Raw genomic sequence first — 15,573 nt, 5'->3', positions numbered from 1 at the left:
ATGTCTCTGCCATTCCCTTCCTCTACCAATCCACTTCCACTTTCACTTGCCTGTGCATTCCCCATGCGACCAGGCAGGAAACACCTTCACTAAGGAGAGGAAGGAAGATGTAGTAAAGGTTTTAAGTTTTCCTAGCCATGGACACAAGGGTCCTCTGGCAATTATTTTTAATGCTAGATTTAAGCCCAATCTGTAGGTGGTATGAAGACAGGGAAACTGAGCTGAAGTCACTGATGGGAGGGCAGTATCAGGTGAGATGCTCAAAGTTCCTGAATGAGTCTGACCCAGCACTTGGTGTCTTCAGTGTCACCTCCAGGAAGGACTATCTAAGGTTGATGCCTCTCCTGTGCTGAGGCCAGGCAGTCAGCAGTCGAAGGAATAGAACAGCAAGCTTGCTTCCAAATGAAGAGTTCCTACGGCTAGTATTAAAATTGAAATTTGTTTCCTCAGCAAACAGTCATGGGCAGAGGGGTAAAAGTGGCAGCAGTACACTGGGTAGACTGTAAGGGTCATTGCTGGTGTATTGGTAAAGGACAAACCATACCCAGTTAACCAGGAGGAGGGAGTATCTGGAGCTTAATTGCAAAAGAATTTTAAATCCCATGTAAGCTGGCTTTCCAAGTTTGCTCATGGAATCTGTGCGGTTCTCCAGATAGAGAAGACAGAGACAAATGGGGACATGTCAAGATATTTTTTTTTTTCTTTTTTACCTATCTGAGCATTAAACTGATTTTTCAAGTAGCCTCATTTGGCTAATGTAATAATAAGCCCCATGGTAAAATGTGTTTAGAAGTTAATAGCACAGTCAGGTGTCAGACATACCTGGATTAAAGGGATTGATTTGCTCTTTGCTGCCTATGTAATCTTGGGCAAGTTACTTTTCATAAAGCCACAACTCTGTCCAGACCTTGTGAATTGCCGTCCTGTGGTCAGGCAGCACATGGGCCTCCTGGCTGCAGAGGCTTACTTGAAGCTTTATCCTCTTACTTAAAAACAGGGACAGTATCTTCCCTGTGGCTATATTGAGTAGATCAGTTAACACACATAAAGTGCTTAGCTTGGTAGCTGACATGATATGCAGTAACTATTTGCTGTTAATTTAGTTGTGTGCCGGGGATTTTTATAGGATGATTGAACTTAATCTTCACGTCCATCCTCTGAGGCAGGCTTTGCCTACACAGCCAGTAATGGAAACATCTTAGATGTCATATAGGCAGCCTCACTCCAGAGGCTGTGCTCTTAATTAGTAGTCCTTGAATGACGTGTGCTTTTTTCTTCCTTTCTGCTATCCTTCCTCCTTCCTTCTGTTTTGCCTTGCCTTCTTCTCTACTACTTTGTATGTTTATCTATTTGTTTCCATGAACACATCCATCCATCTTCATCATTATCATCATCATTTCTATTACTCATCTTTCAGCCAATATATCTTTATCAGTCAGAGAGGTTGTATTGTTCATTGGCATGGACACACACACACACACACACACACACACACACACACACACACGTCATTAACCCAGTCATCTAGAAGACAAACTAAAACTCAGAGAAGTCATTAGATCCTAAATAACAGCTCTAATTTTCTAAGTCTAGAACTGTCTGACTTCCAAGTTTGAACTGCATTTTCAAAAAACTACAAAACTATGATTAAATGTAGTCTCAATTCTTTTTCAGTGCAGTTATTTAAAATTTCACTGTTAATAAAGAAAAAAATTGTCAACTCTCTCAGCTCCCAACTTTCCCATTTATACTCCTAGCAAAGGAAGAAGGAGTGGTAATCAGATGCATTGGTGTGGATATTCGGGTGATGGAAAGCACTTTTTTTTTTTTTCCAGGAATGAGGGTGGCACAATTTGTCACTCAGCCAATGTCAGAAAATATGATGGCTTACTGTCTGACAGAACTGTCCTTCTTCAGGCACAACCTCAAGAACAATTGCTGTTGCTGTTTTAAAAGTAAAGACCTGGCCCAGAAACAAGTGGGACCCAAGAAAAGTGAGACACACCCTGCACATTTATTTATAGAGACACTGTGCAGCTGACACAGTTATCTGTAGTAATAGAGAGGAGTTGGCAGCCTGCAAACCCACAGCAGCAGGCAACCCTCAAATCGTAACATGTCAGCCTGGGAATGTATGGAATTCATTGGGATAATTTTGCATCTGATTAACTTTCCTAATTAAGCTTCCTATAAACCAGCATGACCTCTGAAGCATCTCCCCTTGAAGACATCCCTCTGCAGTAGCTCTAAATAATATGGGATCTGATTGATGGTTAGTGCCTTTCCCTATTTTCTTGTCAGTTGCTCAGCCATTGTTTCTCTCCCTTGTCCAGTCCTGCTTGGTCTCAAGAGAGATCTTTTATCTGGTCCCACCAGTAATGGAGGCCATGGCAAAGCTCTTTTGGAACTCCCAATCTTAATAATTTTGTCCTATTTTGGTAGTGGAAATTTCTATAACTCTCCTTGGGACTCTCTGGAAATAGAGCTGAGGAGATGACTCAGTGGGTAAGAACATTTGCTGTTCAAGCATGACTACCTGAGTTTAAATTCCCAGCACCAACACTGAAGCCTGCATGGCTGTGCACATCTGTAACCCCCAATGCTGTCGCCGTGGACTAGAGGGTCACTGGGGCTTTCTGGATTCCAGAAATCCTGTCTCAAAGAGGAAGGTGGAAAGTGATAAAGTGATGGGTCAGTCTACCTGATAGCCTCCTTTGGCCTCCACATAGTCTTCAACATTAACACACACACACACACACACACACACACACACACACACACACACACACTTCCTAGAAATGCATCTTTTAACACAACAAATCTCTCTGGATTTCCTTTTTTAGACCCCATGGTACCAACTGCTTTATTTTCAGATATTTGGTTTAAGAATGTGACCATTTGGCCAAGTTTTCCTTTATGCCTTAGAGAAAGAAGCAGTCTCTACTCAATTGGAAAACAAACCATCCTTTCATGTCTTGCATTCGACATTCCTTCAGGAGACTGTGTTCTCTTCTTCTTTCCTATGTTTGTCTGTATGCTTCCATCATTAGTCTTCAAACACACTTTGGTTGTTTTCACATAAAACTAAAACCAAATATTAAAAGGAAACAATGCTTTCTCAAGTTGTGCCCCAGTTTTCCATTTCTTTAGCCAGGCTGTTTTCGTCTTCTACTCACTATCAAACCTACAGAACTCTTATTTTCGTCTGTTCTTTTCATGGAAAGCCAGCATCCTAAGGACACCAATATCCTCCAGCAAAACATTTTTCCCACTTTATTGCTAGATGGCTGCTCTCTTTCTCTAAAATGCCCATTCTTTGAGACTAGAATAATTCTGTGTTTCAGAATTCAGTGAAGTGTCTCTCAACTTGCAACTTCTCAACTCATATTTACAAAAATAAATGGGGACTGCCACACCCAATGAAGCCTCCTTACTGTTGATGAAGTAACTCTTGTCTTCTCAAAAGCATTTACTGTTGTCCACTACCCATCCTTCTTGAATTGTCTCATATTCTGACTCTAGGATGTAGTCTTTTTCTTTATGCTCACTTACAAGGAGTATTGAGTATCACACTGCATCTTATACTGAGACATAACACATTAAATAGATGAATCACACTGGATGTCTAAGCATTTTCTATACTCTGCTTTTATTTTAAGACAGGTCTTGTCAAAATAGGTTTTAAATTTTCAGAATCTTCTGGACTCTCCAGTATGAAATAATTTGAACTTCATTTTACTTACATCTATAAATAGTAAAAATACTTGCAGCTAATAAATACAAAATAGTCTCTTTGTATTTAACCTCAAATTATTTTTTTTTTGTGAAATAAGTATCGTAAATCTAATTTCAACTAAGAAATATGATTGAAGGTCAGGTGTCTTAGCTTTTTATAAGAAGCAACAAATGGTGGGTGAAGATACCTACAATGACTGGATAATATGAGATTTGAAAACCAGATTCACTGAGTGTGTAATAGGCTGATTAAGAACATGTTATCAATCTTTTACATCTTTAGGTATCTTTGCCTATTGCAATGTGTTCACAGACTTCCACATGCCTTACCCTTGGATTTTGAGTGTATTTGTGGCCTGCTTTAATCTTTTCCTGATTTCAACCAAGGGCCCATCAGCCTGGAAGACTTCCTCCATTAATTCTCCGAGAACATTAAATTACCATGTGGACACAGCCAGACTAGTCCATGGAAAGGACATTACATGATTTAGAGATGGATCCTGCCAGCTGATACAATCCTAGACCACCCAGCTCCCACATGATTTCCACAGTACTAGACCAATTCCCAAAATAGTTCCAGCTGACTCTAGATATATGAGTATGTATGTATGTGTATATATATAAAACCAAATTCAGCCTCATACAGATATACTACACTGTGGATCTACAGATTTATGAGCTAAATAAATCTTTGTATTTTAAGACATGTGTTTTGGAATGGTTGATATAGCTAGATAAAGAAAAAAAGCTAGCATTACAACCAGGGAAGCAGTAAGGTTAACTGCAGATTTTCACCTTTTCCTTCATTCCTCTAAATCTAATTCTGTAGTCTCATCTTCAGTTCTGCAGCAGACTACCTGCTAGGGCCTCCCTACCCCCTCTTTACTCTTCATCTCCAGTGGATTACATGGAGCCTCTCAAACCTTGTTCCCCACTCATCCTGTTATCCCAGCCCCCAACTCCAGCAGACTTTCTGTGGGAACAGGCCACCCAAGCCTGACAGAGATGCAAGTAAGCCAGTGAAGCAAATATGTGAATTTCAAATCTTCATTATTCCTCCTCTTATTCTTCCTCTTGACTCTATCCAAGCCCCTAGTCTCAACCCCAGCTCTATAGCAGACTAGCTATTGTAGTCTCTCTTCACTCTTTGCCTCTATCTCTGAAAGAAGCAGATCCTGGTGGAGCACACTGCTCTTATTTCTCCTGTGGATCCCCAATCCCTCAGACCATCCCCATTACTAAATGTCAGCTCCCAATACTTAGAAACAAATTTTACCTGGAGCTCCCAGTAGCCACGATTATCAGGATGCCAGAAAAATTTCCTACCAGGCAACACACAGCCACCACATTCTCCTAAGAACCACAGAGGTCAACAGAACCCAAAAAACAAAACACCCACCCAATAAAGACAAGGGCAGATATTAGCACCTAGAATTGCATACAATCTTCCCAAACCCAGACATTAATAGACACTGAAGAATCATCAGAAAGTGAAACAGAAAAAAATTCATTCCCTGAAACAGCTTACACTCTAGTGAGAGATGCAAATGATAAACTATACATGAAATGTATATGTCTAACTAATGACCAGCACTTGCTTGTGGCTTATATTTCTACATAGTTGGTTTATATTAACAATGTTTTATAAATTTCAGTGTATGTATCTTTATATGGGTTAATTTAGTCATGTTTTTAAACATATAAATAGAATTTTAAAATTTAATTTTCCAACTGCATGCTAATATTTATAATATTGATCTCAAACCTTGCAACTTTATTAAACTTACTAGTTTTGGTAGCTACTTTGTCAGTTCCTTTGTTTTTGTATGTAAATAACCATAACATCTGCAAAGAAACAAAATAAAAAAGTTTTATTTCTTATTTACTTTGTTTCAACTTATTATGCCTTTTATTTATTTAGCTTGCCTTGTTGCAAAGGCTACTATGTCATACAGTGTTTAACAGAGTGGTGACAAATAGGTACCCTTGCTTTATTTATGATTTTGTAAAAAAAAAAAAAAAAAAGGATTTAAATGTCACTATTATAATGTGAAGAATAGATTCCCTTTAATTGTAGACATATTTCTAAACAGTCTTATTAAATAAGAAACACAGAGCCAAATACAGGGGTAATAGCTGAAGAGATCCGAAAAACAGCAAATAGCCATGACTAGCCTTAGCTTACTACCACACCATAGCTTCCCCAGAGAGAACTTCTTCCTGTCTAACCTGCATTTTATTGCCTTCCTATTCTGTCTTCTCATTGTCTCTAAGCCCAGCCACATCACTTCCTCATCACTGCCTGTCTATACAGACCTCCAGGTCTCTATGTTTGGTAATGGAATTAAAGGTTTGTTTCACCACATTTGGCTGTGTCCTTGATCACACAGAGACTCTGCCTGCCATGTGATCAGATTAAGGGCATGTGCTACCACCACCTGATTTCTATTTATGGCTCACTATGACCTTTGATCTCCAGGCAAACTTTTTTATCAACATACAAATAAAATATCATATTTCAGCATAATATCACCACATTCTAATAAAAATAAAAAAGAATAAAAAAGTTATAACTAATATAAGAAAAACTAGATACAATAAGTACAATAACTATATACAATATATACAAGCAATAAATATCTCAACAATGTCTAGTCCATTGGCATTTGACAAACTCAGAGAAAATATTCCATTATCTATCCTATTTTGGTAAGTCCAAAATGTACCTGACTCACTTTTTATCCTAACTTGTATTGCCAACAGACAACTACCTTATAATGTCTTTCAAATTTATACACTTTACACCTCTTTAGTGAGTTTCTTTTCTGAAATTCTTAACAAGGAAAACTATTACTATCTAGTCTTCAACTAACTGTAACTATCACTATCTAATCTTCAACTCACTCAGAGACCCGAGAAGGAAATAATATTACCCAGTAAAACAGGAAGTGTAAACAAGTGACTTCCAAAAAATGTGAGTTGACAGAAACAGCCAGCTGCCTGGACAGACACCCGAGGTTTCTCCTCAACATCAATTTCTTTCTAAAAAAAGGAAGGAGGCTATGATATAGAAATATAGGATATAGATATGATAGAATGAAAGGGTAGATTATTGAACCTACTTTTAAAGAGCAACAACTTATTTAAAGTGTTTTATATTGGTGTAGATTTTAGCTTATTGATATAAATTTAAAGTTAATTTTGTTATACTGTATGTATATTTCTACTCTTGTTTAAGGTGTTATGTGTATACAACTCATTTAAAATTGTAATGTGCCATTAAAAATATAGATTAATAGTTAATCATCTATGACAGTCAAACTTATAGTCATGTTAAGTTTTCTAGGTATACATAGCTATAATTCAATTAGGTAGGTAATCTTCAAACATGTCAAAGACCTACAGAATATGGCATTTAAAATGTTTTAAAAACTTAGACTCTCTGGACAGTGAGACACATCTGCTCCTGGCAGGACTGATTTACTTCAGAGAGGAGGATGGGCATCAAAGACACTCCATATGAAGTTTATCTTCTTCTTGGTAAAAATAGCATTTGGGAAAGAAACTGTTCTTGCCGGGACTGCTTGACAAAATGCTGCATTGACTGGAAATGCAGGACCCATAGGAAGGTGACCACTGAAATTTGCAAGACAAAATGGTCCTTCAGGCTCCTGCTTCACAAAAGAAACTGCCAGACATTCTACAGAACACAGAAAGAAGTGACTGAGAGACTCTAGGCTTGTGGGCTGAAGACAGATGCCCCAACTTTACAGAGGAACTTTGGATGATTGTCTAGGCAGCCGTCTGTCTCTGTCATTCTAGATTTTTGAAAGTTGCTTATTTATAATGTACTTCCTGATTACTTAGGTAATATTATATCCTTCTGAGGTCCTTGATGTAGTTGAAGACTAGATAGTTATAATTTCCTTATTTATGATGAAAGGTAAGTTAGATATGGAACCTTAGACTCACAAATATAGGATAGATAGGATATCTTCTTTAATTTTGCCAAATACAAATAGACTAGATATTATAACTATAATTCTTGCTTGATAATTGTTTTGTTATATGTAATTTTACTAATTAGAGTTACAACCTTCCTTTTTGAAAAAAAGAAAAGGGCAAGTGCTGGGGATGTCTTTCTGTATGCTGTGAATGTGTGTTGCTCTGATTTGGTTGATAAATAAAATTCTGATTGGCCAATTGCCAGGCAGGAAGTATAGTATAAGTGGGATAAGCAGAGAGGAGAATTCTGGGAACAGGAAGACTGAGTCAGGAGTTGCTAGCCAGACACAGAGGAAGCAACATGTGAAGGCAGAACTGAGAAAAGGTACCAAGCCACGTGGCTAAACATAAATAAGAATTATGGGTTAATTTAAATGTAAGAGCTAGTCAATAGTAAGTCTGAGCTAATGGCCGAGCAGTTTTAATTAATATAAGCCTCTGTGTGTTTACTTGGGTCCAAGCAGCCACAGGGCCATAGAAGCTGGGCAGGATCAGAAAAACTTTAGCTACATTTGACAACTAAAGACAGTTTCTTTTCTTAGTTTTCAGGAAAAAAAATTATAAATAGACAACAGAGTGTATTTTGTCTAGATATTTTGTCTAGCAAAGGATCTATGCATTCTATTTATATTCCCAAATGTATTTAGTAGCTTTGAAAAGATCATATGGCTTCTCAGTCCATTTCAGCTGTTATAGCAAAATTAGTGAGGAATTCATAAGCCTTAGAACTTTATGTCCTATTTTGGGGGTGTGAGGAGGTAGAAGGTTAAATCTAAGTTTGAGATGCTAGCAGAACTGGTGTCTGATAAGGGCCATTTCTTGCATACAAGATGGTGTATGGTTGTTGCATTCTTTAGGAGGATGGCACTGATCTCTCATGGCAGATGTAAAGAGGAGGTGAGACAGCATTCCATTCAACATTGAGCCCTTTATAAAATAAGTAATCACATTTATTGGCCTAGAGAGATGGCTCAGGAGGGGAAAGGCACTTTCCACTAAGTCTGACAAGCTGAGCTCAATCCTTAGGATCCACATGTTAGATAGAAAAAACTGACTTCCTCAAGTTGTCCTGACCTCCACAAGTGCACAGCACAAAAGGGCCCTCACATGCAGTAGGAGTAGGGAGTAGGGGTGGGAGGTAGAGTGGTATACACACACACACACACAAACAAACAAACAAATAAATAAGTAAATAAATAGATAAATAAATAAATAATTTAAAAAAGGATTGACTATAGACAGTGAAGCAGATAGGCCAATTGCAGAGATTCACCTCCCCTTCAGCTCCTCAAAATCCAGTTCCCCAGTCTTATCCTCAGCTGTCTCTCTAAAAGACCACCTAGAGAGTCTTCCGTTCCATCCCTGGCCCCATCTAGACTGGATCACACAGGTCTACTACCCTACAACTGCAAACTCCTTTCCCCCCACTCATTGCTTTATCCAAGCTCCCAACTCTAACCTGTTGTCCTTGGAAACACCCAGACCACTCTGACTAGCAAAACAGAAAGGTTAGTTTCAGATCTTCCTCCATTATTCCAAGTACCATGCTCCAGTCTCAGCCCTAGATCTGTAGCAGACTATCTGCTACAAACTCTTGTTACTCTCTGCCCCCATTGCCAGGAGACTAAGCAGATCCTGGTAGAACACCCTGCTTGACTCCCTCTTGTGGACCCCTCCAGCCACATATCCTAGCTCACCCACATTATTAAGTGACAGCTACCAATGCCTAGGAACACAATTTACCTGGAACCCCCAGTAGCCACAATGATCAGAATCCCAGAATTTCCTATCAGGAAACATACAGCTACCACATTCTTCTAAGAACTGGAGAAGGTAACAGAAACCAAGGAACAAAACAGCCAATCAACAAAGACAAGGCCAGATATCAACACCTAGAATTATAATCTTCCTAAACCCAGATACCTAGATGCCAGCCAAATTTTTCAGTCAATAAACATACAGGAAAATATGTCTTCACTAGGGCCCAGCAATCCTACCACAGCAGGCTCTAGGTATTGCAACATAGCTGAAGCACAAGAAGAAGACATTAAAATAGCCTTTATAAATATGACAGAAGTCTGCAAAGAGAAGATAAATTATTTTTAAGGAAATTTATGAAAACAGAAGCACACAGTAGAAGTAAATGAAAAAAGTGTTCAAGGCTTGAAAGTAGAAATAGAATCAATAAAGAAAACCCAAACTAAGGGAAATCTGGAAATGAAAAATTTAGGAACTCAAAGAGGAACTTTAGAGACAAGCCTCATGGACAGAATACAAAAGATGGAAGACAGAATGTAAGGCATAGAAGACACAATAGAAGAAATGGATACCTTCATCAAAGGAAATATTAAATCTAAAAAAAAATCCTGGAACAAAACATGCAGGAAATCTGTGATACTATGAAATGACCAAATCTAAGAATAATAGGAATAGAGGTAGGAAAAGATATCTAGCTCAAAGGCACAGAAAATATTTTCAATGTATTTTAATGGAAGAAAATTTTCCTAACCCAAAGAAGGCAATGCCTATCAAGGTACAAGAAGCACCCAGAGCACTTAATAGACAAAAAAAGTAACAAAAAGCCAAAACAAAACAAAAAACCCTTGGCACATAATAATCAAAACACTAAAGATACAGAAGAAAGAAAGAATATTAAACTTTGCAAGGGAAAAGACCATGTAATATAAAGGCAAACATATTAGAATAACACCTGACTTCTAAATGGCCAATCTCAAAACCAGAAGGTCCTGGACAGATGTGCTGCAGAATCTTAAGAGAATAGAGCCAGGTGGATCTCTGTGAATTTCAGGCCAGCCTGGTCTACAGAGTGAGATCCAGGACAAGCATCAAAGCTATACAGAGAAGCTCTGTCTTGAAAAAATGGGAGAGAGAGAGAGAGAGGGAGAGGAGAGAGAGAGAGAGAGAGAGAGAGAGAGAGAGAGAGAGAGAGAGAGAGAGAACAGAGATGCCAGCCTAGACTACTATATCCAGCAAAACTTTCAATCAACATAGTTGGAGAAAACAAGACATTCCAAGATATAACCAAATTTAACCAATATCTATCTAAAAAATCCAGCCCTATTGTGGTGATTATTTGATTTGTGATGAAATGTGATATTTTATGTGTATGTTAATAAATTAAGTTGCCTGGAGGTCAGAGGTCAAATAGGCTTTAAACAGAAGTCCAGCAGTGGTAGCACATATCCTTAATCTGATCACATGGCAGGCAGAGTCTCTGTGTGATCAAGGACACAGCCAAGTGTGGTGACACAAGCCTTTAATCTCAATATCAACTACAGAAACTTGGAGGTCTGTATAGACAGGCAGTGATGTGGCTGGGCTTAGAGACAATGAAAAGGCAGAACAGGAAAGCAATAAAAACACCAGTAACACAGAAAGAAACTCTCTCTGGGGAAGTGATGATGGTGAGGTTGTAAGATAAGGTAGTGGTGGCTCTCTGGTCTCTTTGGCTATTACCTTTACATTTGGCTCTGCATTTTTTATTTATTAAGACTGTTTAGAATTTTATCTGTACCCTATAGAAGGTGTTAGAAAGACAACTCAAACCTAAAGTGATTATTAACCACACCCAAGAGTACATAGGAATAAATCATCCCAGACAAGAAAATCAAAAGAGGGAACACACACACACACACACACACACACACACACACACACACACACTACACAACAAAAGAACAGAAATACACAAACACTGCTCATTGATATCTCTCAACATCAATGGTCTCAATTCTATAATAAAGTGACACAGACTAACAGAATGGATATAAAAACAGAATCCATCCTCCTGCTGCATAAAAGAAACATATCTTAACATCAAGGATGCTACCTCACATTGAGGTAAAAAGATAGGAAAAGATATTCCAAGCAAATGGATCTAAGAAGCAAGTTGGTGTAGCCATTTTAATATATGTCAAAATAGAGTTCAAACCCAAAACTAATCAGAAGAGATAGGGGAGAATACAACATATTCAAAGGGAAAATCCACCAAAGGACATTACAGTTCTTAACATTTGTGCACCAAACACAAGGGCAACTAGTTTGTAAAAGTAACGCTATTACAGCTTCCATCACATATTGACCCTTACACACTGATAAGTGTGAGACTTCAATATCCCACTCTCATCAATAGACAGGTCATACAGACAAAAAGTAAACACAGAAATTCTGGAGCTAATTGATGGTATAAACCAGATGGACTTTACAGATATTTACCAATCATTTCACTAAAATGCAAAAGAATAGACCTTCTCAGCAGTTCATGGAACTTTCTCCAGAATGGACACATACTAGAACACAAAGCAAGTCTCAACAGATACAAGAAAATTAAAATAACACTGTGTTGAATAGTTCTATGTTAACTTGACACACGCTAATGTCATCTGAGAGGAGGGAACTTCAATTATTAAAATGCCTCCATAATCCTGGGTTGTAGGCAGGTCTGTAAAGCATTTTCTTAGTTATTGCTTGAGGTGAGAGGTCCTAGTCTATTGTGGATAGTGCTATCTCTGGGCCAATGATCCTGGGTTTTATAAGAAAGCAGGCTGAGCAGCCATATGGAGCAAGCCAGTTAGTAGCCTCTTCATCAGATCCTGTCTCCAGTATACTGCCCTGTTTCACTTCCTGTTCTGACTTCCTCTCATGATGGACAATACTGTGGAACTGAAGCAAAGTAAAACCCTTTCCACCCCCTTGGTCATGGTATTTCATGCAATAGTAACCCTGACGAAGACAAACACCTTGAATCATATCTGATCACCACAGATTAAAGAGAGATATCAAGAACAACAGAAACAACAAAAAGCTTACAAACTTGAGAAAATGAACAACTACTGTTAAATGAAAAACAAGTCAAGACAGAAATTAAGAAAGAAATGAAAAGATTCTATAGAATTGAATGAAAATGAATACACAACATATCCAAACTTAAGGGACACTATGATGGTGGTTCTAAGAGAACATATAAGCAATTTAAAAAGACCCATAGCCTATAATGAAATAGAAGCAGTAATTAAAAGTATTTAAACCAAAATAGCACAGATCCAGATGATTTTAGCAAGAATTCCACCAGAATTAAGAAAAAATAATGCCAACATTCCTCAAATTATTCCATAAAATATTGCCCAATTTATTTTATGCAGCACAGTTACCTGATATCCAAACTATATAAAGACCAAACAAAGACAGAGAATTATAGACCAATTTTCCCTACATACATAGAAGCAAAAATTATCAATAAAATATTTAAACTTAGTCCAAGAACTCATCAAAATTTCAGCTACTATTATCCATTAGGCTCCATCACAGAGATGCCGGCATGATTCAACATTTGTAAATTGATGATTGTAATCTATCATATAAACAAATTGAAAATTGAAAACCACATGATTGTCTCATTAGATGTAGAAAACACCATTGACAAAATCTAACATTCCTTCATGATAAAAGTCCTGGATGATTATGGATACAAGGGGCATAACTTAACATAAGAAAGGCAGCTTACAGGAAGCCCATAGATAACATCAACTTAAATGGAAAGAAACTCAAAGCAATTCCACTAAAATCAGCAATAAGACAGATCTACTTTTTCTACATCTATTCAATATAAGTACTTGAAGTCTTGGCTACAGCAATAAGACAACTGAAGGAAATCAAGGTGATACAAATAGGAAAGGAAGGAGTCAAAGTATCTTTATTTGCAGATGATAGGGCAGTATACGTAATTCATCCTAAAAATTCCTCTGGGAAACTCCAACAGCTGATAAACACTTTGATCAAAGCATCTGGATACTCACTCTTATACACACAAATCAGTAGCCCATCTATATACAATGACAGAATAAAATCAGGCAAACAACACCTTTTGCAATAGTCTCAACTAAGATAAACTATCTTGAGATAACTCTAATCAAGCTAAAGACGTGTGTAGATGAATTTCTAAACAGTCATCAATAGAAAACACAGAGCCAGATATATAGTAGGACAGGCCGATAGGGTCAAGGAAATTGGCTCAGACCAGTAGCCAAGTCATGCACATAATGCACTCCTTAAAAGCCAACCTGGAGTCTGCCTGAGGGCCTAGCAACAGGAACTGTCAGAGTTCCTAGTTGATGTCAGAGTTCCTGATCATGCCCAGCCAATGAGGGACGACCACACAGACTGGGCACTGGGAGGAGGGTATATAAGGCCTACCCTGTTATTGAATAAATGAGTTCATTATTTGCTTTCAACAGATTCCTGGAGTCTGAGTCATTGATGTCGCCGCACATTCTCACTCCCTCCCCCAAGGGAGCCATTAGGATCCAAGAAACACAGATATAAGGGGAAAAACCTGAGAGAGATCAGAAGAATAGGAAGAGCCACTAGCCAACCTCGCCTGACCAACTCGGAAGCTTCCAAAAGTAAGGTACTTCCTGTCTACCCATGCCTATATGCTTTGCTGTTCTGCCATCTGATTTGCTCTCTCTGTCCAGCTACATCACTTCCTCTTCCTGCCCAGCTCTGTCACTTCCTGTCTATCTGTACAGACCTCCAGACTTCCATGGTTAACTAGTGTTGGAATTTAAGGCATGTGCCACCACACCTGGCTCTGTTCCTAGTGTGGCCTTGAACTCACATAGATCCAGAAAAATCCCTGCCTTCCAAGTGATAGAATTAAAAGTGTGTGCTAACATTGCATGACTTTTATGTTTACTTATAATAGCTAGCTTTTTCCTCTAATAACCAGGCAAGCTTTATTAGAGTACAAATAAAACATCACCACAGAATTGTATGATAAAAAATTCAAGTTGCCGGGCGGTGGTGGCACACGCCTTTAATCCCAGCACTCGGGAGGCAGAGGCAGGTGGATCTCTGTGAGTTTGAGGCCAGCCTGGGCTACCAAGTGAGTTCCAGGAAAGGCGCAAAGCTACATAAGAGAAACCCTGTCTCGAAAAACCAAAAAAAAAAAAAAAAAAAAAAAAAAAAAAAAAAAGTCATTGAAGAAAGAAATTTAAGAATCAGAAGATGGAAAGAACTCATATGCTCATAGATAGAGTGCTAATATCCAAAATATATAAAGTATTCTAAAAACTAGATATCAAGAAAACAATAACAAGATTAAAAAATGAGGTTCAAATCTAAGCATAGTATTCTTAAAAGAGGAAATGGATGACAAATATTTCAAGAGATGTTCTGAATTCATAGTTATCAGGAAAATTCAAATCAAAACTACTTGAAATTTCATTTCATATTATCAGAATGCCTAAGATCAATAAAATAAATAACTTTTCATACTGGCGAGGAAGGATATAGAACAAGGGTAACATTCATCCACTGCTGGTGGAATGTAAACTTGCATAGCCACTATGGAAATCAGTCTGGCCATTGCTCAGGAGTATGGGAATTGATCTATCTTAAGATCCGGATATATCACTCCTGGGCGTGTATCCAAAGGTTACTTCATCCTACCACAGAGCAAATTGCTTAACCATGTTCATTCATGCTCTACTCAGCCAGAAACTGGAACAACCTAGATGTCACTCAACAGAAAGATGAATAAAGAAAATGTGGTACATTTATGCAATGGAGTACTACTCAGCCATTAAAAAATAAATTATAAAGTTCACAGGTAAATGGATGGAACTAGAAAAAAAAATCATTTTGAGTGAGGTTACCCTGATCCAGAGTGCCAAATATGGCATGTATTTGCTTATGTGTAGATATTAGCTGTTCTGTCAAAGATAATCAAGCTATAATCTGTACAACCACAAAGGGTAGGTATTGAGTAAGGGACTATATGGGGGGGGCAAGTAGATCTCATTAGGAAGGAAG

At 38.0% G+C, this 15,573-nt stretch overlaps 1 long non-coding RNA gene across 1 annotated transcript in view; it reads left to right on the top strand.

Annotated features, from left to right (window-relative positions):
• The window catches only part of LOC114710599, a 155,104-nt gene extending 140,884 nt beyond the window's left edge, over positions 1 to 14,220 (top strand). Inside the window, exon 3 of the long non-coding RNA XR_005091656.1 lies at positions 13,995 to 14,220. This is a non-coding gene — a long non-coding RNA (uncharacterized LOC114710599). The remainder of the gene's footprint in view (positions 1 to 13,994) is intronic.
• Positions 14,221 to 15,573: the final 1,353 nt, after the last annotated feature.

This window comes from Peromyscus leucopus, chromosome 5 (genome assembly GCF_004664715.2).
Source record: "Peromyscus leucopus breed LL Stock chromosome 5, UCI_PerLeu_2.1, whole genome shotgun sequence".
NCBI classification, from domain to species: domain Eukaryota; kingdom Metazoa; phylum Chordata; class Mammalia; order Rodentia; family Cricetidae; genus Peromyscus; species Peromyscus leucopus.
Note: the sequence above shows the minus strand (reverse complement) of the source record. Positions and strands in the feature narration are given on the sequence as shown.